We start from the raw sequence: 23,658 nt of genomic DNA, 5'->3' as shown, positions 1-23,658 counted from the left end.
TGTTTGGAAAAAACGTGTTGAAATCTTGTTGGAACTGCTTTAGTGCAAGGAAGTCTATCCCCCCAGACGAGGGACCTGAAGCCAGCTTGTCAGTGGCTATGATACCAGCGATAACTTCCAGAGTTCAGGCATCCTTCTCCTTATTCTGGTTTTTTTTTTTTTTTCCTCCTGGGAAAACAGCCAAGATGATTGCAAAACATAAGCTTTTAAAAAGACAAAACTTCATGAATGTAAGAATGTAAATTGACGGCCACACCCGTAATAAATCAGGAATTTAAATTTTAATTCCTACCATATGTGTTTTTCCTCCTCAAGTGTGTGATAAGCCTTTTTAACTGAGGATGCTTTCTTGCTTGAGAGATTAATATTCTGATATGGAAATTTTCTCTTTTTTAATTTTTAAAATGTTTATTTATTTTTGAGAGGGAGAACGCAAGCAGGGAAGGGGCAGAGAGACAGGGAGACACGGAATCCAAAACAGGCTCCAGGCTCTGAGCTGTCAGCACAGAGCCCAACGCGGGGCTCAAACTCATGAACCAGGAGATATGACCTGAGCTGAAGTCAGACGCTTCCCTGACTGAGCCACCCAGGCGCCTCTGACAGGAAAGCTTTCTGTTTGGAGTTTAGATCTTTTTTCCAGGGAGAGAGTCTTATCACTGGGGTAGCAATTGGAATTGCCAGCCCCCCGCCCCCCCTTTTTCAAATTACTTTGGTCTTTGGTGAGAAATCACCGAAGGCAGTTGTGGGCAGTGTTGCTGGGCTGTAAGGAAGTTTGCATCGTTCGAGCAGACAGCTGGCGCGTCCCTGTGGTGTGCCACCTCTGAAGGGGCCCTGGCGAGGCTCAGTGAGAGAGGGCCAGGGCAGGGGAAGGAGTGGGGAGAGAGGAAACCCCGACTTCCTTCTCTGAGTTGCAAAGGGCTTTTATGAAGCTTTTCATTTACTTGCGGCTGCGGGTGCAGATCGCAGAGACACCCCCTCCCAGCTCGGCCCGCAGGAGCTCGGGTGTGTGTGCGCTGGCCTCGCCTCCCACACTTTTTGGGAAAACATTTTTCTTGTTCAGTTTAGTGATCATAGTTCTCCTGCAAGGCGTGGGGATGATTAATTTCCGAGGAAAACAAGCTGTACTCAGATATTTAGGATGAGTGACCTGTTGCCAGGAGGGAGAGGAGGGCCCTTTCTTCCCCCCCTTCCTGTGCCGGCATGTTGTCCCTGGGGACAGGACTGCTGCCTCCCCTGCCGGGCTGGCCCCCCCCCCAGGCCTGCCCCCCCGCAGACTGGCTTCTTTGCCTGGTCAAGTGGCTTCCCTGATCTGTCTTTAGTGCTGGCGTGCAGGGCAGCGGGGTCCACGGTGGCGGGGGCGTGGACAGAAGGTAGTGGGGGTGCAGGCTCCCGGCCTGAGGCCCCCCTGGAGTGAGAGGGTTAGAACTAGAGAGGCTGGGAGACAGAGGGTCACAGCCCGCCCCCGAGGGGCAGGGCTCTGTGCCCGGGGTCCCTTGCCAGCCCGTTAGCAGCCCCATGAAGGGTCAGGACAAAGAGCTGCGTGTGCCCCGGGAGGGCTGGAGGTTCCCAGATCTTTCCATCTTCACCAGGGAAAGCACTTTTGTCTTTTGAAGGTTATTCGGGACAAACTGGAGTTGTGTGTGTGTGTGTGTGTGTGTGTGTGTGTGTGTGTGTGTGTGTGTCTGCTTTTTTTTTTTAATAGAGGCTTTGAACTTTCAAATAATTGTGTTTTGGGGCTCACTTATTTGGAGGTTGGCCTGTCCTCTGATTTCTTTTCAACGATTCCTTCACCCTCGGAGTAGGCGTTGGGAACCGAAGGCTGTAAAACGTGGACTGAATTTTGCTCCAGTAAGCCCCAGAGAAAGTTGCAAAGAAAGAGCTACGGAAGACGGTTGAGTCCCGTGAGATGTAGAAACTATGTGCTCAGTTATTCTGTGTTTTCTTTCTACCCGCTCTTTTTCCAGTTGCAGGGGTTTGGACATTTGAACATGGGGAAGAATTTTCCAGGTACAAGGACGTAATGGATCTTAGAGGGAAGCTAACGTGTTAGGTCTTTTGCTGCCTGACTTTATTATTTATTTATTTAAAAAATTTTTTATGTTTATTTTTGAGGGAGAGAAAGTCAGAATACATGAGGGGGGGAGGAGCAGAGAGAGGGAGACACAGAATCTGAAGCAGGTTCTCAGAATCTGGAACCTGCTTCAGATCCTGTGCTGTCAGCACAGAGCCCAGTGCAGGGCTTGAACTCACGCACAGCGAGATCATGACCCGAGCCCACATCAGATGTTCAACTGACTGAGCCACCCAGGCACCCCTTATTTTTTGTTTATTTTATTTATGTTGAAAAAGAGAGCGAGCATGAGCAAGCATGCGCCAGGGAGGGGCAGAGAGAGAGGGAGACAGAGAATCCCAAGCAACCTCTGCACAGTCAGCATGGAACCCAATGTAGGGCTTGATCCCATGAACCATGGCATCATCATGGCCTAAGCCAAAGCTGAGTCAGACACCAAAGTGACTGAGGCACCCAACTGCCCCTCTGCCAGCCTCTCTATGAGCTTAATGTGAGCGTCTATACTCACTGGTACAGTCAGCCCAGTGTTTGCTGCCCTTCTGTCAGCGCCTCTGCTCCGTCTGTGCTGGTTTCCTGGTCTGTCCAGCCGTTTCCTTCGTGGACTCTGCTCCGTGCTCTCAGCTCTTTACCGACGGTTAAGCATACACTTGGCCTTATTGCCCGGCCCGGCTGTGATACAGACAGGTGCACTCTATATAAATATCCCCAAGTGGCTTTTATATTTATGGTGGTTAGATTTTTGCCTATGTATTTAAGGTTTTGCTCTATGAACTGGTTTGAGAGTCAGGAAAATAGCAGCAAAGTCTTGGACGGGACTGAGAAGTGTCACTGGGTCCTGGAGTGTCCCGCAGGGAGGGTCCCCGGAGGCTGCCTGCACCGCTGCTCTGCTGAAGGGGAAGGAAGGAAAGTGGTAGCAGGTCCCGTTGGTTAAAGGCTCCCTGCATCCCCGGCTCTGCGCAGTAACCGTGATAGTCGTCTCGGAAACAGAGGCGGGCCCCATGATTACCTCCATCTCACAGATGGAAATACCAAGGACCGTAGATGGTGTCCCAGGCTTGCGATGCAGACAGAAGGCGGACGAGCCCCTATGTCATGGACTCTGAGGACAGTGCTCGCTTTCCATGGACAAGGGAGAGTTTCCTAGTCTGCTCGGTCTGATCCTAGGAGCCCAGTGAGGTCGGGAGGTTTTCCCCTGCACACCAGTTCCAGCCTCAGCCTTGATCCTTTGTTCGGGGGGTGGGGACACCTGCCCCTTGTCATTCACTGCTCACCGAGGACCGTTGGCGCTCTCGAGTTCTGAGCAAATCTGTGCAGGAGCAGCTTGCGTGCTGTCGGCGTCCCCACGTGCCCCCCTGCGGCGGACAGAGCCGGGCCGTGGCTCCACACGGCGTCCTCCGTTCCCCCTGCTCCCTGTCTTCTCTCCCCCATCCTCTGCTCCCTGTTTTCCGTAAGCAGATTATTTAATTCCCTCGTGGGCCATCGCTTCTACTGTGGGCAAAATGCAGTCTTCGTTTCACTCCTTTGACCTAGGAAGGAAGTACCCCTTCCCTCTGAGTGCTAGGAGCTGAATCAGTCTGCTCTTATTTATTATTATAATGTTCTAGTGTCCCCATCACTGGGCTCAGCACAGTTAGCTACAACGGAATTAAAGGGAACAGAGCCTGGTCCAGCCCCTGGCTGCTCAGACTGTGGTCCCCGGGCCGGCATCACTGGGACGGGTTAGAACAGCAGCGCTCAGCCCCTCCCCGACGTCCAGGACGGGAGCCCATGTTCTGCACACGAGGTGCAGGTGACTGTGAGCCGGGTACCCAGGAAAGCCGGTGAGTTGGCTCTGTTTCCTTTCCTTTTTGTGTGGGGCTAACGTTAAGATGGTCTTAGCTGGAAGTCCCCAGTGTCCTTGTCACCAGTGGTGCCGGGATTAGGCAGGTTTGTGGGGACATTAGGTTGAAGCGTAGTTCTTGAGTAGGCAGAGAGCTGATGATGGAAGGAAGATGCATTGAAAACAGCCTTCATTAGCTAGTAAGGGATGACGGGAAACAGTGACACTCTGCAGGGAGCACCTGGCCCAGGGTGGCATCGTGCAGAGCCAGGAGGGCTGGTCAGGAAGCGCGGTCCTTGTCCTCCGGCCTGGGGCACGCCTGTCCCCTGGGACCCACAGGGGCTCGGCTCGGAACTGTCTTCACGATTCTTTGGCTGCTGCCCTCGAATCCAGTTAGGTTACTCCTTTCTGGAGCTCACATGTATCAGTAGGTCCTTAGGTGGTGGTTTTCTTTTTTAATGTTTACTTATTTTTGAGAGCGAGTGTGAGTGGGGGAGGGGCAGAGAGAGAGAGGGAGACACAGAATCGGAAGCAGCTCCAGGCCCTGAGCTGTCAGCACAGAGCCCGACGCGGGGCTCGAGCTCACCAACCATGAGATCATGACCTGAGCTCAAGTCGGACACTTAACCCCCTGAGCCACTCATTCGTAGTTTTTAATCAGAAAGTTGGGCAGAGGAGAGAGGCTTGCCGACTGTTTCTATAATGTAACGACTGAAAACTGGGTCCAAGAATTTGCCTTTCCCGCCGGTTCCAGGGTGCCAGTGCTGCCAGTCCCCTCACTGCACCGAGAAATCGAAATAGCAGCATTATGCTCTCCGAGTGAATCTCTACGTTCACATGGTAACGAGACGGATTTTGTTTTTGTTAAAATAAAAAGTAAAAACGAAAATCTGTCATCGAGGACCCTGACCACCTTCGTCTCTGGTGCATGTTGCCCGTGGGGCGAGTTCCTCTCAGAGTTTATTAGCAACTGTTTTCCGACATCCTTCCTTTTAGGAGGCAGTGATGATAATGCAGCCACCGCTCACGGCCTGGCCTTCCAGAAGCCCCTGAGCTTGTCTCCTCTGTGCGGGGTGCGCCCCTGTCCTTGCGGGGGCCTCTGATTCTCCTTCCGTCTTTTCCTCCTGTATTTTAATTCTTGTGACCATGAAGTGTGTTGTTTAGAATCTGCCTTTTACGTGAAGTCATCTCATTCCTTCTGGGAGTAGTGAGCGAGTAAGCATCTCCCGTGAGTAACGACATGGAACAGATGGAAACCGGGTACAGAACTGGACTCGTTCGCGGACCCCCCCCCACCCCCCCGCTTGGCCAGGCTCCCCCCACTCCGTCCCGGGCGCAGGGCTCTGGCCCGGTGTGTGTCGGACCCCGTCTCTGATTTTGTTCTGTGTGAACTGAGGGGGCGTGTGGCTCTGGGCGGGGAAGAGGGGGCGCCCGGGAGGAGCATAGCCAGGTGCGTGGGTTGAGGGGGTGCGGGGCAGGGGGCTGTCATTCGGGCAGCTGCGTGGGGAGTCTCAGGCTCCCGCATCTGGAGTAAGATTGGGAGGGAGGGGGAGGTGGTGGGAGAGACTTTCCTGGGACACGGACGGACCCGGGCCACTCCCTCGGTGCAGCGGGTGAGGAGGGAACAGTCGGGTGCCTGTGCTCATCAGGCTGAGACTTGGCCCGGAGAGGAGCCTCCTCACACTTCGATGCTCTTTGGGAACCTGATGGACTCAGTCTCGGGTCAGCCGAAGTTTTGTTCTTTTTAAAATCATTTTTGTCACAAGCCTACTGTGGAATTGACAGGTGGCTGCACAGGGCGCCTCCCTAACCTTGGCTGGTCCCTTATGTCTGCCCCAGACCACCGGCCCTCCGGCGCTAGGCGGGGGCGGGGGTGGGGGGCTTCCCAGGCCACACCTGTCTCCTGCCTGGGGAGCCCCCTGTCTGAGATGACTGATCTGATCACAGTAAGTGTCGCCCGCGAAGTGTCAGGCGGTGTTTCCGAGGCAGCCGCCCAGGTGTTCTGCGCGGGGGGGGCCGTGTCCCCTCCGTGCGGGGGGCCGTGTCCCCTCCGCTGTGGGGAAGCTTCTGGGAGTTCAGTTAGGTGGCCGCGGGTCATAGCAGATGGCGGGCCTGCGTTGCCTGGATGTCGGCCCAGCCCGGTGGCCCAGATCACCGTCCTGTGTCCCGAAGGCTGTGTCCCTGGGTTTGTGAGGTGCCCGAGGGGGACACCGGTGCCCTCACAGGGAAGGTTGAAATCTTCTTCCTTCTGACCTGAAGTGGGATCTGGTCACACCCCATACTTAGGAAAGGCGTCCTCAGCGAATGCCAGACTTTGGAAATTGGGTTTGTCTGAGGCCGGGCTCCTGGATTCCCACCAGCTTTGTCTTGCTGTGTGAGGCTGCGTGACGCTGCCCAGGGACAGGTCGCATGCGGTGAAGCAGCACCGACCCCAGCTCCTCTGAGAGCGTCCCGGCCCTCCCCGCCCACGACCCCCAGCCTTGGCCTTCATGGTGAGTAAGCTGATTAGATTGTGTGTCCCTCTTGATTCGTCAGTGTTTCCTCTGCTTTGCGGCCTGTCCTGGGCTGCTTGTTGTGACCTCTGTGAACGTTTGGGAGGAATAAAATAACTTTATAGGATTCCAGCTTTAAAAACAACTGAGCCTGGGACTCAGCTCATGATCTCACAGTCTGTGAGTCGAGCCCCGTGTCGGGCTCTGTGCTGACAGCTCGGAACCTAAAGCCTGCTTTGGATTCTGTGTCTCCCTCTCTGTCCCTCCCCTGCTTGCACTCTGTCTCTGTCTCTCTCAAAAATAAATAAACATTAGCAAAAATTAAAAAAAAAAAACCACTGAGGCTGGAAATTTAGGTAAGATTTGCTGTGTGGCAGCCCGCATCTAGTCTGTGCTCATCGATGCTAAAAGTTGTGCTAATTTCAAAGAGCTACAGTTCCTTTAGGTGAAGGGAGGCCGTGAATACAAGAGATCCTTTGAAGGACAACGGTCCTTTCAGTAACGGCGGTGCTGGAGACTTTAGGTTATGTTTGCTGCCAACTTTCCTGCTCCAGGGCCCTTCACGTCTTGGAAAGTTCGCACAGACGTCCTCTGTATTCAGCTTCCTCAGGCCCATACCTTTCCTTACATTTCCCCAGGAAATTTCCCCTTCCTCCTCCTCCTCCTCCTCCTCCTCCTCCTCCTCTTCTTCTTCGTTTATTTATTTTTGAGAGAGAGCGAGCATCAGTAGGGAGCAGGGCAGAGAGAGAGAGGGAGACCCAGAATCTGAAGCAGGTTCCAGGCTCTGAGCTGTCAGCACAGAGCCTGATGCGGGGCTCGAACTCAAGAATGGTTAGATTGTGACCCGAGTCAGCATCGGACGCTAAACCGACGGAGCTACCCAGGCGCCCCTGCAAAATGTTTCCTTGAAAAGGACACCGTGGTTGGAGGTTTGAGAGATCCTGAATCTGTGTGGTCAAGGCTCTCTGAGAGCAGGTCGACTGATTTGTGCTCACCCTGCCTGTCTACAGCAGACCCCCCCGCCCCGCGTGTCAGGTTCACACACCAGTGTAAGGAGACTGATCGGTGAGGCTCAGCCCCTGGGCACAGGCCGCCCTGCTTCCATGGCCCCAAGTGAGGGGCGGCTGGGGGCTCAGCCGGTTAAGCGTCTGACTCTTGACCTCAGCTCAGGTCGTGATCCCACGGTTCGTGAGTTTGAGCCCCGTGTCAGGCTTTACGCGGTCAGTGCAGCGCCTACTTGGGATTCCCTTTGTCTTTCTGTCTCTCTGCCCCTGCCCTGCTTTCTCTTTCTAAATAAATAAATAAGTAAGTAAGTAAGTAATAAAGGCCTAAAATGTCCCTGGAATATGGTGTTATTTCTAATACACTCACAGCATTGTTTCTAAAGCGAAAAAGCACTTGGATTCGGTTAAATGGGAACATACCCTCCCTCCTGCCAACCCCTCTCTGTAGTCACAGGCAGATTTTGGGAGGCGAGGCGGGCACCCCTGGCTCATTTCTAGCGGGTTATTTTGCCACACTGACCTTATGAGCAAAGGCGTTGCCCTAAACTCACAGAGGACCGTATTGTCTGTTTTGGGGCTGTAATTGCTTGGATCGGGTCATTGGCACGTGCTGCTAAATACTGGAACCGTGGGCGCCTCAGAGGACGGGGAAGATAACGGTCACGAGATGTCATGGTTCCCACTGGACAGGAAACATAGTGTTCGTAGCCAGCAGATGCCAAGTGCCTGCCATTGGGCAGGAGCTGTTTCTGAGCTTTTTATAGGTAATATCTGATCTTACCCTCCACCATCGAGGAAATTGCGTGGTTTGTATAGGTCTTGTTCAGAGATAAAAAGGAAACAAAGCCGCAGAGTGGGTAACCCCTTCCTGCAGGCCAGTTGGATGTTTCAGATAACATTCCCGCCCGTGACTCCGAGAATTCAGAGGGGGGGAGAGGGAGGGTGCTCTGCCTTTCAAGACACTCAGGGACAAGAGGAACCTTACAGACGGTCTAGACCTTTCCGCTGTCCGCACCTGCCTGCCATCGCTCACCGCCGCACATTCCACGCATACTGGTGGCCTGGCCAGCGCCTGTCTTCTCTGTGGATGTCTAGATGTGAAACTTCTTGAGGATATCCAAGGATGTATATTATGTTACGTTATTTTGTTGGAAAAGAGATGTAAGTATTTGGTACTGTTTTGGGCCTTTCATTTCTTATTGTTAATTTTGAAGAAATCTGAAGCTTTCCTGTGAAGGAGCACACAGGGTGACCGGACCGCAGGCGAACACGCACGTGGGCAGTGCTGAGCCCACAGGGGAGCGTGTGCACGTCGGTGAGTGCCGCCCATAATTTTTGCCCTCCTGTCCTGCTGTGGGGGGCGTGTCGCTAGGAGTCGTCGCGTTCACCACCTGTATGTGATTTTTGGACACGTCGAATGTGTTCCCGCGCAGCTAGAGGAGGAAGGTGAAGTAGATGGAGAACGTTCTCGGGTCTGGCCAGTGAGGTCGTTGGAGTAAAACCGATGCGAAGTGTGTCCGGTCGGTGGCTTCCACGGCACAGAGAAGCCACTGTTGTTTGTGGTCCTGTAACGCCGGCCTCAGATCGGTGTGTACGGATGGGCATTCCTTCCAGAAAACTGGAGTTTGCACGGAAGGTGTTGGCCTCGGTGAGTGGCCCCGCTGCCTGGTCTCAGGGGAAGGAAGCCCCGCGTGCGCTCTTTGTCCCCTGGACTGTGGACACCCCAGGGGTGGGAGCCGTCGTCCCCTGCGCTCAGTGCGCCACACGGTCTCCGTCCCGTGGTCAGCTTTCGAGGACTGCGCTCCCCTTCGCTTCTCCTAGCAGTTCATAGCGAGCACTTCCTTTTCAGTTAGCAGAGGAGAAAATTCTCTTCTTCTCCCTGAAGGTGACGCAGGCCAATGCCAGGAGTACAGTGAGGCTGCGCCCAGTCCCCTTAAGTCCTTCCTCAGCCCAGCCGGGTGCTGCCTCTGGCGCACTCGGTGGTCGGAATCACTGTGGGGTGGCGGCTGCGGGGGGAGGTAGAGGACTTGGCCCGATCGAGGACAGACGTTCCCGTGAACCCCGAGAAGGCGGCAGGGGGAGGGCGGGCCGGGGCCAGGCCGCCTAGTGCCCGTAGGCACCCAGCTTGCCCAGCGGTCTCCTCCGGGTGTGTGTGGGAGTCTCAGGCCGTTGGTGGCCATGTTCCTTTTAACTTGATCAACACAACTGGGAAAATAGAATTCTGCGTAGAATTTACTTTTCTGGAAACTGAAGGACTCTTGTTTGGACCTGATTTGTTGGTGGTGGGGGGGGCGGATAAAAGTCACAGTTATTCTTGCCGCCCCCCATTTTTACTGTGCCTGAAGCCCCCCGCATCAGTGAAGTTTACCGGCATCACCATTTTTCAGTGTATAGAACAGTATTGTTCATGGTGTGCGCGAGCAGTCTCTAGAACTTCTTCGCCCTGTCAAACCGACACTTTGCACCCCTTTCCTGTCCTCTCAGGTGGCCCACTTCCATCTCCTTTCTGAGGGTCTGCCTGGTTTGGAGATCCCTTTGGCTGACATGAGTGAAATCATTAAGTAATTGTCTTTTGGGGCCTGGCTTCTTTCTTTCAGCAGAATAAGGTTTGCTCCTGTGGTACCAGGTGCAAGGACTTCCCTTTGAAAGCTGAATGATATGTTCATAGAGACCCCGTCTCCTCTGTGCGTCTGTCCAGAGAGACACCTGGTGGCTCCCGCCTCTCAGCCTCTGTCACTGGTAAACCTGCTGTGTCCGGGCCTGCGCGGGACATGGGGACAGACGGGCACAGGGCCCGGCTCCGACTCCCACGGTGGCACCGTGCGGTCATGGAGAAGGGAGTCAACCGTTTATCCAGAGAGTCCAGAGAGTGTCCACGTTTGTTACACCAGATGAAGTTTTTTTATCTTTGAATGTTTATTTTTTTGGGGAGTGGGACAGAGGATCCAGACCGGGCTCTGTGCTGACAGCAGTGAGCCAGACGTGGAGCTCAAACTCACAAACTGTGAGATCATGACCTGAGCTCAAGTCGGACTCTCAGCCCACTGAGCCACCCAGGAGCCTGCCACCAAGTGAAAATTCTAGAGGAAAATCTAGAGCTTGTTGGTTTCAGACGAGATGGTCAGGGCCGGGTTTACTGGGGAAGGGGCTCCGTCCTGGGGCAGGCGGGTCTGGTTACAGGGTCGCAGGAGGGAGGTGGGAGTGTGAGGGAAGAAATGTCGGTGGAAGCCAAAGCGGCAGCGGAGAAAAGCAGATAATAGGGTCTCACGGGCCAGCCCAAAGAACCTGGAGTTTTTCCCAAGGCCTCTGGGGCGTCTTAGGGAGTTTTCAGCAGGAAAAGCGATAACAGGCTGAGGTTCCAGGAGGAATGTGCTCGTGGCTGTGCGATGATAGGCCTGGGCTGCTAACGCCCAGCGTGTTCTGTTTTACTTACTCTGCGCTCAGGAAATATTTGCTTAATGAGCAAGTGTGGAGTCGTCCTTTCCTCAGGGATCAGAGAAAAGCGGACACCGTTTAGGGGGCTGGAGGGGCAGGTTCCTCGGTACCTGAGTGCATGTTAATCTGCTTGATTTATTGCCGAGCCTCTGTGCAGACCGGTCCCCCGGGCTGAGCCCCGGGCGGAGGCTTCCAGCATCCCTGGCGGGGGAGAATTAGTTGGAACTTGACTGTTTGCCAGCGTGTGAGGCAGAAATATATGTTCTGGGAGAGGGTGTTGACATATTGTCATATACCACGGGCTGCTTAATCTGGAAGTATTTGTAGAAGTGTCATCTGGTGTGAAAGCTGATATTTAATTATCTTAAAAAGGAAGTGCTGGGAAAGGCAGTCCGCGTCCAGATTTCAGGGCCCCGCTGCGTGTTTGTTTTCGTGGAACGGATTTGTGTTCAGTGGCATCCCACCCCCCTCACCACTCTCATATGGTATTGTTTTGACTTGTCGGGAAGATGATTTACTTATCTTAAAGAGACAGATTCGGTGAGGCCGGGAGGTGTGTTTGCTTGTGTGAGCTGGAAACTTGAGGCCATTGCAGGGTCCTGTTGGAGGTGCACATGCGTCCATTCATCTGTCCATCTGTTTATACAGTGGACACATGCCCAGTGTGTGCTGTGTCACAGACACCGTGCTGGAATGCAGCAGACGGGTCACCCGGCTTTTCTAGCCTTCTGGGCAGCGAGGGACACAGAGCAAGTGTACCCACACACACGCATGCGCTAATCGTGGCAAAGCCAGAAATTCTCAAACAGGGCGTAATGGAGGGGATTTGGAGTGGGGTGAGGGGTCTCTATGGGGCAGTCAGATGAGATGCTTTTGTGATGTTGACAATTAAGGTGAGGTCTGAGGGAAAAGTGAAGGGTGAGGGGAAGGGGCTTCTAAGCAGATTGGACCGAATATGCAAAGGACACATATGATTTTGGGGGAGCTCAAAGGACAGTGAGGCCAGAGCATGGTGAGTCGCAGACATCAAGCTGGACCACGTACGCTGTGGGAAGGAAGGACTTTGGGTTTTATTTTTAAATAGTGAAGTGACATATCTGATATGTTTAAATAAAATGATTGCTGAGGCTTCTTCAGCAGAGAAGAAGCTGGAGCGGTGGCCTTGGGAGGACCTAGAGTTAGGTGCTGCCGTGCAGGGGACATGAGCGGGAAAGGTGTGGTGTAACGCAGGGGTTCTCAGAGGGAGATCGGGGGCTCTAGGTCGCCTGCGCACTGGCTAGTAATGCTAGTAATGCACATTCTCAGCCCTGGGGCTGTTGTTCCAGAAGCCCTGGGGACGTAACTTTTGGATGCGCTGGGTTTGGGATGCCTTTGCAACGTCAGGGTCCAGTGCAGATGCTGAGCTAGTTGCTAATGGCAACGTGAGTGCACAGCCCAGAACATTTAGTTTCAGGAAAGACTCAGACCTTGTCCCAGAGCACAGGAAGTACTTAAAGCTGTTGGAATAGGTGGGGTGGGGGGGGGGAGAGAGGCAGCGAGAGAGAGAGAGAGAGAGAGAGAGAGAGAGAGAGAGAGAGAGAGAGAGGGAGAGGCGCAGCAAATGACCAAGCCAGGAGGAATTCAACATTCGGAGGGGCGTGAGGGAGCACAGGAGCGGGAAGAGGAGCCCGTGGGAAGAGCGGAGAGCCGGGGCTATTTCGGGGATCGAGCTGCCAACCGGGTTCACGGTTCTGGGTTCGCTGTGATGAAGCCAGGGCTTCTAGCACAGAAGCCTTAATGAGCATTCGATTTGGGTCTGCAGTGAAATGGAACTCAAAGTTCCAGCATCAAGTCGATTTGCATCCGGGAGAAGAAACTGGAGAACCGGCCCCAGCTCTGTGTTCTCTGGCTTCCTGGCTCCCTGCCGGCTGCCCCTTGGTGTGCACAAAGAAACTCTGAATGAGCATTTTGTAGTCCTGGAAGGGAGTAGCAGACAGGCCTTCACAGCCGGCCATATTTTCTTTTACTATGTTGAAGACGACATCCAAGACTCGGAAAAAATGTCCTGCCAACTAGTGTAACAGGCTGCAGTAAAAAACTATTCCCGGCTATTGATATGGGCTGCTGGTGTCTCGTGCTGTGCTTTTCAGCCCAACTTCTTGTCACCTGTCACTCAGCAAATTCACGTGCATGAGTAAGAAGAGGAAAAAGATTTAGAATGTGTGTATCTCTTCAAGCTCCTATTCGGTTGATCAGGACTTCAGGATTTTCTGCTCTTGACATTGGGGGTCAAAGCCTGTAAAACGTTGGGGCTTGTGGGGGAGGTGGTGGGCTCGTGGGCAGGGTGGCCCTGGAGCCCTGTTTATGTTTGAACCCTTGAGCTTGGGTCTTTACATTTGTTGTTTCATCTTGTCCCCACTCTGAGGGAGGTAGTATTTCCCCATTTGTAGATGAGGAAGTGAGCCATAAAGAAAACTCCTGTTGAGGGGCGCCTGGGTGGCTCAGTTGGTTGGGCGTCCGACTTTGACTCAGGTCATGATCTCGCGGCTTGTGAGTTCGAGCCCCGTGTCGGGCTCTAGACTGATAGCTTGGAGCCTGAAGCCTGCTTCGGATTCTGGGTCTCCCTCTCTCTCTGCCCACCCCTGCTCACGCTCTGTCTCTCTGTCTCTCAAAAATAAATAAATGTTAAAAAAAATTTAAACCCAAGTCTATAAAGTGAAACTTGGTTCTGTGCCAGGCTCACGAGGTAGAGTTGTGCGGAGCTGGATTTGTGGGGATGGGACTCACAGAACGGCGTCCAGATAAGCCCGAGGCATCTGGAAGGGATAAAGAAATAACGACGGGGCGCCTGGGAGTCTCAGTCAGTTAAGCATCTGACTGGCTCAGATCCTGCGGTTCATGGGTTCGAGCCCCATGTCGGGCTCTGTGCTGCAGCTCGGAGCCTGGAGCCTGCTTCGGATTCTGTGTCTCCCTCTCTTTCTGCCCCTCCCTTGCTCGCGCTCTGTCTCTCTCAAAAATACACACACACACACACACACACACACACACACACACACAAAAGTACTAACGAGAGACTTTGACGGGGACTGAACGACCGCAAGGCACCTGCGTTGAGTTGTATGGACAAGAATTGCACCAAACAGAAGGGGCTCCTCAGATGCTCAGTGTGCGATGTGGTCTTTCTAGGCAGCACGTTTTCTAGATAACGCTGCGAGTCTTACGGGAAAGCCCCTTCGGGTGTGCTATTGAAAGCTTCCTTTCTCTTCAGTGTCATTTCTGTCCCTCTCGTGTGCAGGTCTAATTTATTTACCTCTTTTCCCTGTGCACCTGCCGGATGTGTTTGCTCCTTGTAGAAGTTGTGTGTCTCTGCGTCACAGCCACACCGTCTTCTCCACTTTTCTGTTGGGCTCCTTAGCTCATGTGGGCCTGGGAGTACTTCCTCAGGGACCCAGTCTGCCTTCACCTGTCTCCTGGGTCCCTGTGGAGACGGCTGAGGTGAGGGCCCTGATGAGGAGCCCGGGTGCTCCTGGAGTGATGACCCAGACAGAACTCCTGTCACTTAACAGGGACGCCTCCGCAGCTGTCCTTGAGCCCGGGCCTCGGGTCTTGGGCGCTACATCTGGTGCCAGCCTTAGGAGGCTTGTGGGAACTTGCAGTCACAAAAGACCTTTCAGTCGTGTGGAAGAAGACACATGTTCATAAGAACCGTTGGGTCATTTGCGATGACAATGGGTGACTTGGACCTAAAGCAGATGTCACAAGTGAGTGGCTTGCAGTCTGTTCTCAGGTGCTTTCAGTAAACAGTGTTTAACAAATTGCAGTTGGTTGCCAGCATTTCCAAATGCGGAGATTTCAGTCCCAAATCTCGACTCCAGCCGCCCTTGGAAACGTAGATGTTGGAGTGTCAGGCCTGCATTTGTACCGAACGAGCCCCAAATGCCGGGACGGCTTTGCAGGGGAGGCGAAGGCGCCCTAGTGCTAAGAGCCCTGGATGCGCAGGGTTGGCCGTCATGGTTTGGGTCCTCCGTCCGGCCTGCTGGGCCCTTTAGCCCGTGGCCTCCGGACACGTGAGTTTGCCAGCTGTCACCCTGAATGGCCAGGACGGGACTCCTTTAGAAGCTGTGTTTCCATCACAAAAGCAGAGATGAGGGGAGTCATCTTCTCTCCTGAGCGGCATTGCTGGCACTGCGGCACGCTCTGAGTGAGGGGACGCGCATGTTGAGACGGGGCACAGAAGGGATCCTTCAGAAAAGTGGAGTAAGCGGGCGGGTTACCTCTTCAGCCGCACGGAAGTGTGGATTCCGTCTTATCTCAGACAATTCTTCCAAGATACTGGAGGTGTCTCGGCTGTCGTGTGTGCGTGTGTTTTGGAAGATGGGGTTGGGGAGGACAGCGAGATGAGAGACAGGGATGTGTGCAGCCCAGAGCTGAGGCTGCTCGGGGTGTCAGAGGTATTCGGGAAGTTCCAGTCTCCAGTCCAGCGTTCATTCATCATCATCATCATCATTATTATTATTATTATTATTATTATTTCTTAATGCATATTTTTAAATGTTTATTCATTTTTTGAGAGTGAGTGCAAGCAGGGGAGGGGCAGAGAGAGGGAGAAACAGAATCCGAAGCAGGCTCCAGGCTCTGAGCTGTCAGCACAGAGCCCAGCATGGGGCTCGAACCCACAACTGCGAGATCATGACCTGAGCCGAAGTTGGATGCTTCACCGACTGAGCCACCCAGGCGTCCCATCATTCATTTATTATTAATTGAAGCAGACAGTCATCTGCTTAATGACAAACTTGCAAAGAGCATGTGGGAGGTTGAGCCTGGGGAGATTATGGTGAAAATAGCCCATTAGTGCGCATCAAGGTCCTGGGGTAGGTCAGGAGCAGAGAAGTAGAGGGTTTCGTTCCGAGCCGCTGATGGGGCGCCGGAGACACGGCTGGCCTGCACTGCTGCTGGGGTGTGAGGAAGACAGAGAGAAGGTGCAGACGCTCACAGAGCAGTGCAGGGTCACATGATGGGGGGGGGGTGACCCAGCCTGGCTCTCGGTCTCCATCCTGGGTTGCAGGGATGTGCCCCCAGGAAGGTGATGCCTTGGGGGGCCTTGAAGGCCAAGTAGCAGGTGGCCAGGCAGGGTCAGGTGCGAAGGCAGTTGGGGAATGGGGTTTCTGCATCAGCAAGGGCCGTGCCGAAGGGTCGGTAAGACTGACGTGTGGCTGCCGTGGAGAAGCTGGATCCCAGGGGCAGGGCGGCGGGGAAGATGTTGTGACCAGTTGAAGAGCGTGTTCGGTTTGCAGAGGTCGGGTTGGGGGGGGGTTGGACCTGGACCGGCCAGGCCTGTGATTTCCCTGCCACCGCGGGCGAGACAGCCCTGCAGGTGCCGGCCCTTCGCCACCCGGAGGCCTGGCTCGGTCGCGCCCGCAGACTTGCGAAGACGAGCAGCCTCCGCCAGTTGCACCGCTTTGCTGAGCTTAAGTTATATTTTAGGTTTTAAGGTTTGTTTTGTTTTTTGCTTTTTCTCTTGAAGGGAGGGAACTTGTCATTTTGCTAAAAGTCTTGCAGAAGTGAGTCATGTTTATCACGATAAGTTGCTCGGGAAGTGTGTTTGGTTATAGCATTGTTTCTGTGGGAAATCACTCGACAAGGAAGCAGACTTCCGGGGAGGACAGGGGCAGCCCAGGACCCCGAGGAGTGGCGCAGTGCTGTTCCTCCCCCTCGGGGACAGGGTGGCTGGGCCCCACCCCTTCCTGCTGTCAAGGCAGCTCTTCCTGTGAGAGCTGCAGGGTCCGGCGTTCTGTGCTGTGGGCAGGGGTCTCGGAGGTGAGTGAGCAGCGGCCATTCACAGAGTGTTCCGGGGAAGGATCGCCCGTTCCCGGGGCACCCCCGGCAGGGACGCCACGGTGCCCACGCTCAGGCTGTCATCATCGCTCTCCAGGGTCCCTGGAGCGGCCTCGACCGGCCCCGTGGGCTGTGGCCCCGTGCAGACCTACCATCTCCACAACTCTGGAGGAGCTGGCTCTCTGAGCTCCAGGCCCGGCGTGTCATTCCCACGTCACATCCTTCAGCAGGTCCCCAGAGCTCACCCAGGGAGGCCGGAGGCCAAGTGCACGCTCCTGTGCGGCCCTGTGGTTGTGTCCTCCCTGCTCGGCCTCCCGGCCTGCGGCCCTGTGTCTGCCTGCCCTTTCTTGTGCTCTGACCCCTCCGCGTCCAGCTGGCTGCACCCCCCTCTCAAGAGGCACCGTCACCCCGTTACGTTCTCATGTTGACCCGAGGAGCCTCGTGCGGGGACCCACCCCGTGGGGGTCACTGGCTCGTCGTCCTGCCGCGCTGTGCGCCGTGCACCAGGACCCATAGCTCAGAGGCCAAATCGCCGTCAGCATTTAGTGCTGGGAAAGAGAACCGAACTTCCCTCGTTTAAGAAACTTACATGTGTCCTTTTAAAAGCAATCAATTAGAATCATCCTGTGTGCGTATTTTGTCTTTGTGGCCAGGAGTCCAGCACCGACATTTTCGGTCCTAATCGTGCCTGGTTTCTAGGTAGCATCGAACGGGCGTCTGCCGCGGTGGTGCCCAGCCCAGCAGCGCTTTCCTGATCGATCGTCGGCTTGTTTGCAAGTATTTATTGAGTGGCTGTCCTGTGTGGAGGCTGAGGCCACGGCGGGGGGCGGGAGGGGGTGAAGATCCAGTGGGTGGATGTCCTCGTCCTTCGGGAGGCCTGGCTGCGGTCAAGGACGCCCCCAGGTGTGGGTGGGGTGGAGACCCTGTTGCCCTTGCTCACGGGCTTGCCCACTGCACGTCCAGGAGGAGGGGGCGTTGGGTGGTCTGGTGCTCAGGAGAGACTGTCCCCCTCTCCCTGCTCCTGCACACACGTGCCTACACACGCTACTCACTTCTAGGGCATCTCTCTTGCCCACTGGAGCCTGATGCTGGGTGCTGAGCCCCGGTCCCTCCACCACAGTAATTAGTCCGGGGGGTGGACATTTGACCCAAGCAGGGGTCCTATACCGGCAGTACTGCCCTGGAGAGAGAGAGGCTGTCTCGTTCAGTGGGAGACTGGATGGCGGCCCAAAGCCATCTGTGCCCCACGGCCCGCTGCGTGGGGGAAGGCCTTCTGCACCGAGGAGAGCAGAGCCCTCGCCCAGAAAAGCAGAGGTGAGACAGCTGTGGACACATCGCCTCCCCGCTGCAGCCACACCGCGTCCCCTTGGAACGCCAAGTTTCCGAGGTGCTAAATGAAAAAGGTTTGTTTGGTCAAACAGGTAGAAAGAAAGAGAATTTCTTGACAGCAGAACTTGTCAGAACCTCTAATATTGAAAGTTCTTTGTGCCTCTTCAAGAGGAGGGTTAGTGTCTAATCTTTCCCAAATCTATTTGCATGTGGATTGACAGAAAGAAACGGAACACCTACAAATACCCTCTCTTTGCAAATGAGGAAACCAGGTTCCACAGGGGTGAGAAAGTTCCTAGCATCACAAATGAGGGCTGGTCTGGAAGAGAAATAAACTCGGGCGCCTGTCTTCCATTCATGTCCCTGTCCCTGGGTGGCTTTCTGCCTCTTTCTTTGAAATACTGGAAGGCTCGTCTCTCTGTAATCACATGCATTGGTCTGTGTGCGTGTGTGTGTTCTAAACTGTATTTCCTGTTGCAACTTGTCATTCTGGTTCTTTCATTACTGAGGCATCTGCTCTAGGTGGGCAGTCAACCCGTGGAAACACTGGGAAACATGCTGTTCTGTTGATTTGATTTCCTTATAAGATAAGAAATTTATAATCAGCCTGGGTTCTGGCTTTAAATTTTAAGGATGTGTTAACTTATGAAAATGATGTGAGGCCTCTGAAAATTCTGTGTTCTGCAAAGTGTCATTAAGACTTTCCATTTTGGGGTGCTTGGGTGGCTCTGTTGGTTCAGCCACCAACTTTGGCTCAGGTCATGATCTCCTGGTTTGTGAATTCGAGCCCCGCGTCAGGCTCTGTGCTGACAGCTCAGAGCCTGGAGCCTGCTTTGGATTCTGTGTCTCTCTCTTTCTGCCTCTCCCCTGCTCTCTCTCTCTCTGTCTGTCTCTCTCTCAAAAACAACCATTAAGATATTATAAATAATGTTTTAAAAAGAATTTCCATTTTGATGCAATGGCTATTAAAATAAAGATGTCTTTTCTAAGAGTGGTTGTTCTGTGATTTTTGATCTTTGTAATTCTTTCTGAAGTTTCTTGATTGTAAACAATTGTTTGACATAAACTAAGGAAGGGGTGAAATGGGGGGAACATTTTACGGATTCTGATACGTCCCCGACTGAGAGGCGGTATTCCGACTGTTCTCTGGCGAGGAGACTGACAGTTCACTTCTAGCCCGAAGAAGCACTGAGCACGTGCGTGACCATGTGGGCGCTCCCGGGTCACCTGCCATCGAGTGGCTTGTTGGCCGTGGAGGCCGTGCCCCGTGAGCTTCCCTTCACTTTTGCCGGCGTCTGTGTTTTCATTTGTCACGCCTGGGTTTCCACATCACCTGCAGGCACTAACGTCATTTTGTCTGGAAAATGCACACCGCACATTCGAAGGGTGTGCGTGTCTCAGAGACGTGTAACTTGCAGGTCCCTGCTCTGCTGGGCCTTGATCAGGGGTCACCGGTAGTCGGCGGTCACTGACCATGCCCCGCCCGGGGCCAGATCCCCTCACGCCTCTCCCGCTTGCTAATAATCGCTTCCCACCTTGCCTCCTTGCTTGCTAGACCACCCCTCTTTCCGTTCCCCACCTTCCCAGGAGGAAAGACCCTTCGTGGACGCCCCCCACGCCTCCGCCCCCCGCCGGCGCCCAGGCGGTGTTTCCTGGCCTCTGCCTCCCTCTCCAGCCATGTCTCCTGTCCTGTTGCATGCATCCTGTGTCCCAGACCCAGGGACCGCCTGCGGTGGGGGTGACAGGTTCCAAGCCTCCCTGTTCCTGGGTCGTGCCCCGCCAGTGACCGGGTTACCCCCTCTCCCCAGTTCATCCTTCTGGACTCCGCTCGTGGATGTTTCTTTGGGAAACCCTTCCAGACATGGAGCGTCCTCACCACCCTCTGCCAGCCTGTGAGCAACTGACTGTCACGTGATAGTGACGGGTGTGGACTGTGGTCTGCCTGCCTTCAGACCCCTGGTCTCCCCCTGCAGGGTGGCTCTGGACAAGTCACTGAACCTCTCTGTGCCTCAGCTCTGTAAAATGGGATTTATAACAGTATTTATCTTCCAGGGTTATTGTAAGGGTTAAATGAGTTAACAGGTAAATCAGTCATGAAAGTGCTTATATGTAAGTCCTATTAATTATCATTTATGTTTTTAATCTTATTTTTGTTAAGGGTAAAAAACTAGTCTTACTCCATTTCTATATTCTCAAGCTCCTTTCATTGAGTATTGCATACAGTAGGCACTCAGTACTGCTTACAGAAATGGGTGCATTGAAACAGTCAGTAAACACCGAGTACTTAGTGTTTGTGGAGTCTGCCCTGCTTCATTACAGAAGAGGATTTATGTCCTCACCGTTACAGAGGTGCCTTTTAGGAACAAGGTGGAGATATAAATTAGTATTTGTCTCCCGTGTCAAACTCAGGAGCCATTCAGAATTTCCTTGTAAAATTCTGCTCTTTCAGTAACAATTGTGGTTTGGGCATGGCTGGCCTTTAAAAGTCGGTGTGTGGATCAATTGTAAAAGCACCGTGTTTAGGGGCGCCCAGGTGGCTCGGTCGGTTGAGCGTCTGACTCTTGATTTCGGCTCAGGTCATGATCCCAGGGTTGTGGGATCAAGCCTTGGTCAGGCTCTGCACTGAGCATGGAGCCTGCTTTAGATTCTCTCTCCACCCCCACCCCTGCCTCTGCCCTTCCCCTGCACACGCGCACCTGTGCGTGCTCCCTCTCAAAATAAATAAACATTAAAACCCCAGGTTTAAATAAATGATATGTCTGTTCTAATAAGTGAAGTGCTTTGTACAAGGAGTCATTATGTTGGATTATGATGGCAGGCTTAAGGAATCTGCTTATCAACTTTGTGCTTTACAGGTATGTATAGAGACAATCCAAGTATGCTTCTCCACCTCCTCATTGAACATCACCCCTTCTGAGCTAATGGATGTTTTGGTGTGGGGTCAACCCTGGGTCTGTTCAAAGTTCATGTGTTGGTGGTTCAGTTTCCAGGGTTTGCTCTGGTATATTTGCACTTGGTGTCATTTCTAAAGAACTTTTAAAAGTCCAGACGAGCTAAGAGACTTAGTTTCATTATTTTCACGTTTATTTGTGTTATAGTAATTGGGCACATTTCTTCTGGCCTTGATGGTCTCACCTCTCCCGTAAGGAGATTGGGAGGAAGCTGAGCTCTAGACCAGCTCTTTCGACTGAGATGTCAAGTTAATTGTCTGTCACACAGCGGCTCAGCCAGCCAGCGCCCTCGGACGCTCCCGTGGCCACAAGGGCGCCATTGACATCTGAACTGTATGGAGCTGTTCCCTGAAAGGTGCAGGAGCGAAAGCGTGGTGTGAGGGGTGGTGGCGGCGCTGGTGGCTTCCAGTGAACTGAATGAGGCCAGCCGGGAATGGGGACAACACCGTGAATGACCCTTTTGTTCCACGCCAAAGCGAAACACTAGAGAATGTTCTTATAGCAAAGAGTGTTGTTTGGCCAGAGTGGACATAATGGAGTGAAGAGTTTTTGAAAATTTGCATGTAGTGACTAGTATTTGACTCAGCGAAGGTATTAAGAAGACTCCTTGACTCGCAAGGCCTTAGAATGCAAAGAAGGATCCTGTGGTGACATTCGGTCATGTTAACATGGCAGGAGAGTGTTTGTTTGCTGTGACTGCATGGCGAAGGTCTGTCCCCAGAATTTTATCCCACGAGAGAGACTCTTTACCTGTCAGATGAGTCTCATTTTCCATGCACCTGATGGAAATGGCTGTGGATACATCCCACTGATTTTCCCAGTGTCATTATACATTAGTCTTACTGAAAAAGGCTGATTCTTCGCTATTTCTCGCCTGCTTCTTATTAGGGGAGCCTCTGCTTTCGGCCGAGTTCTGCCATTAAGTCCTGGCCTATGAGGGAGTAGACACTGCTTATTTTAGAGGACCAGTTCAGAGACTTTCAGTCTAATGAAATCCCTGTATGTAGCACTTTTCCCATAAGTGGGCCATTGACTGGGTTTTAACAACTATTTGGATGAATGAGTTGCGCCGTGATGGAAGGATTTCACACTTACGTTCGCTTCTTGGGTTGTGCTATTTTTGTCTTTTGAAAGTTACTTAAAGTGAAAAGAATCAGCACCTAAGCGTGAGAGGCTGAAAATTCAAGAATGATCCCATTATTTCCGAGTTGGAGTCTCTCCAGCCTTCATCCTCCGGTAGAGGGGTCCCTGAAAGGGTGTACGAGTTTTGGTGGAATTTGTCTGTTTCATGAATGCAAAAAAAGACCAAACTGTAGAATTCCTCTTTTATGATTTTTCCCCCTGGGCGAGTTTTCATGTACTTCCTCACCAATGTGAAATAGACTACAGTTAGCACAGCAGACTGATGGAGGGGAACATTAGGAAACCGCTACCTGTGTTCTTGGAGGGGGTCCCATGTCTCCACGCACCCCTCCCTAGGCCAGCTCGGCGGGGGGGGGACCCTGTTTCCCCCTCCTCATGTATTGGAACCCTCTTGGGAAGTCTTGGGCCGTGACTGGCGGCTTCTAGCTGGCATCTGAGGGTGGGGCTAGGTTGTCCCCCCCTCCCCCCTCCCTCTCCTGCCCTCAGGCGGAGTTTATGGGGTGGCTAAGGAAACTCTTCCCTGCCTCGAGGTGGTTCTCTCCACATAGGAGGGAAGGGAAACCCTTTCACTTCCATGCGTCCTGCCTCCTCCTGTCCAGGCTTGCTTTGCGCTAAGTCATGGAGTGTGCCCAGTTCCCAGCCTTCCGCCTTGTGTGGTGGATTTTCAGTAGGAGTAGTTCAGATCTTCTTCCTCGAGTGGAGTAGCACCCCCTAGCAGCAAAGTTGTGGCCTTTGTGCCGGTGGTGTCCCGTGCTGGTACAACCACCGACAGTGGAACTTTTCCTTCTCCCTGGAGCTAGGTCTGTCCCGGGCTGGGAGGTAGGTGGCCAGGGGCAGGGATCGCGGGCAAGGAGGGCTTTAAGGGATTCACACGTGTCGTACCTCCATAATTTACACCACAGGGGTGTTTATGAAGGCCGAGTGTGGAGAGCGCTCCGAGCATAGTCACTTGCTGGCATATGATCAGTAAATGGTGGCGGCGATGGTGATTTTGTGAAGATAGAATTGACTGCAAACCCCCTTCCCACCTTCCAGGGTGCTGACATCCTGCCCATTTTGTCCTGATCCTAGTCAGAGACCGTTTTCTAACTAGAACAAAAATGGAAATTTGAGCTTCTGAGTCTGACGCTCTCTTAACCCAGGTGGACCTTCAGGAAGGTCCTTTATTTTGTGAGCTGAACAGTAACGAAGCGGAGTTTCCATTTACCTCCGAAGTCCATTTCCATTAAAATCCTCAGCATTTAGTGTGCAGCTTAATGGCTTTTGAAATGATTGCTATTTTTGAACTGGTGCGTATGTCACAACATTTTGAGTGTAGAATATGCATTATCTGACAAATCCTCCGCCTGTAGGACTTTCACAGATAACGAAGAACAGTCCATTAGAATGGATTGCTTTTGGCTGGAGGCCAAGAGTATTGGCTCATTCACTTAGGGTGTGATATTTAAAGAGGCCAAAGACCAGGGGTTTAATTCCCAGATAGGGCCAATTAGTGTAGCTTGTGTTCCACAGCATCAGGTTGAACCTCAGACCCCGGCCTCGTCTTTTAAAACATTTGCATGCTGTTGACCACGAGGGGCATTGATCACAGTGGTCAAAG

At 53.2% G+C, this 23,658-nt stretch overlaps 1 protein-coding gene across 1 annotated transcript in view; it reads left to right on the top strand.

Moving 5' to 3' along the window:
• The window catches only part of CARMIL1 (capping protein regulator and myosin 1 linker 1), a 298,331-nt gene that overhangs the window by 26,945 nt on the left and 247,728 nt on the right, over positions 1 to 23,658 (top strand). The gene's annotated exons all lie outside the window — the stretch shown is intronic.

The sequence above is a fragment of the Suricata suricatta genome, chromosome 7 (genome assembly GCF_006229205.1).
Source record: "Suricata suricatta isolate VVHF042 chromosome 7, meerkat_22Aug2017_6uvM2_HiC, whole genome shotgun sequence".
Taxonomy (NCBI): domain Eukaryota; kingdom Metazoa; phylum Chordata; class Mammalia; order Carnivora; family Herpestidae; genus Suricata; species Suricata suricatta.
Note: the sequence above shows the minus strand (reverse complement) of the source record. Positions and strands in the feature narration are given on the sequence as shown.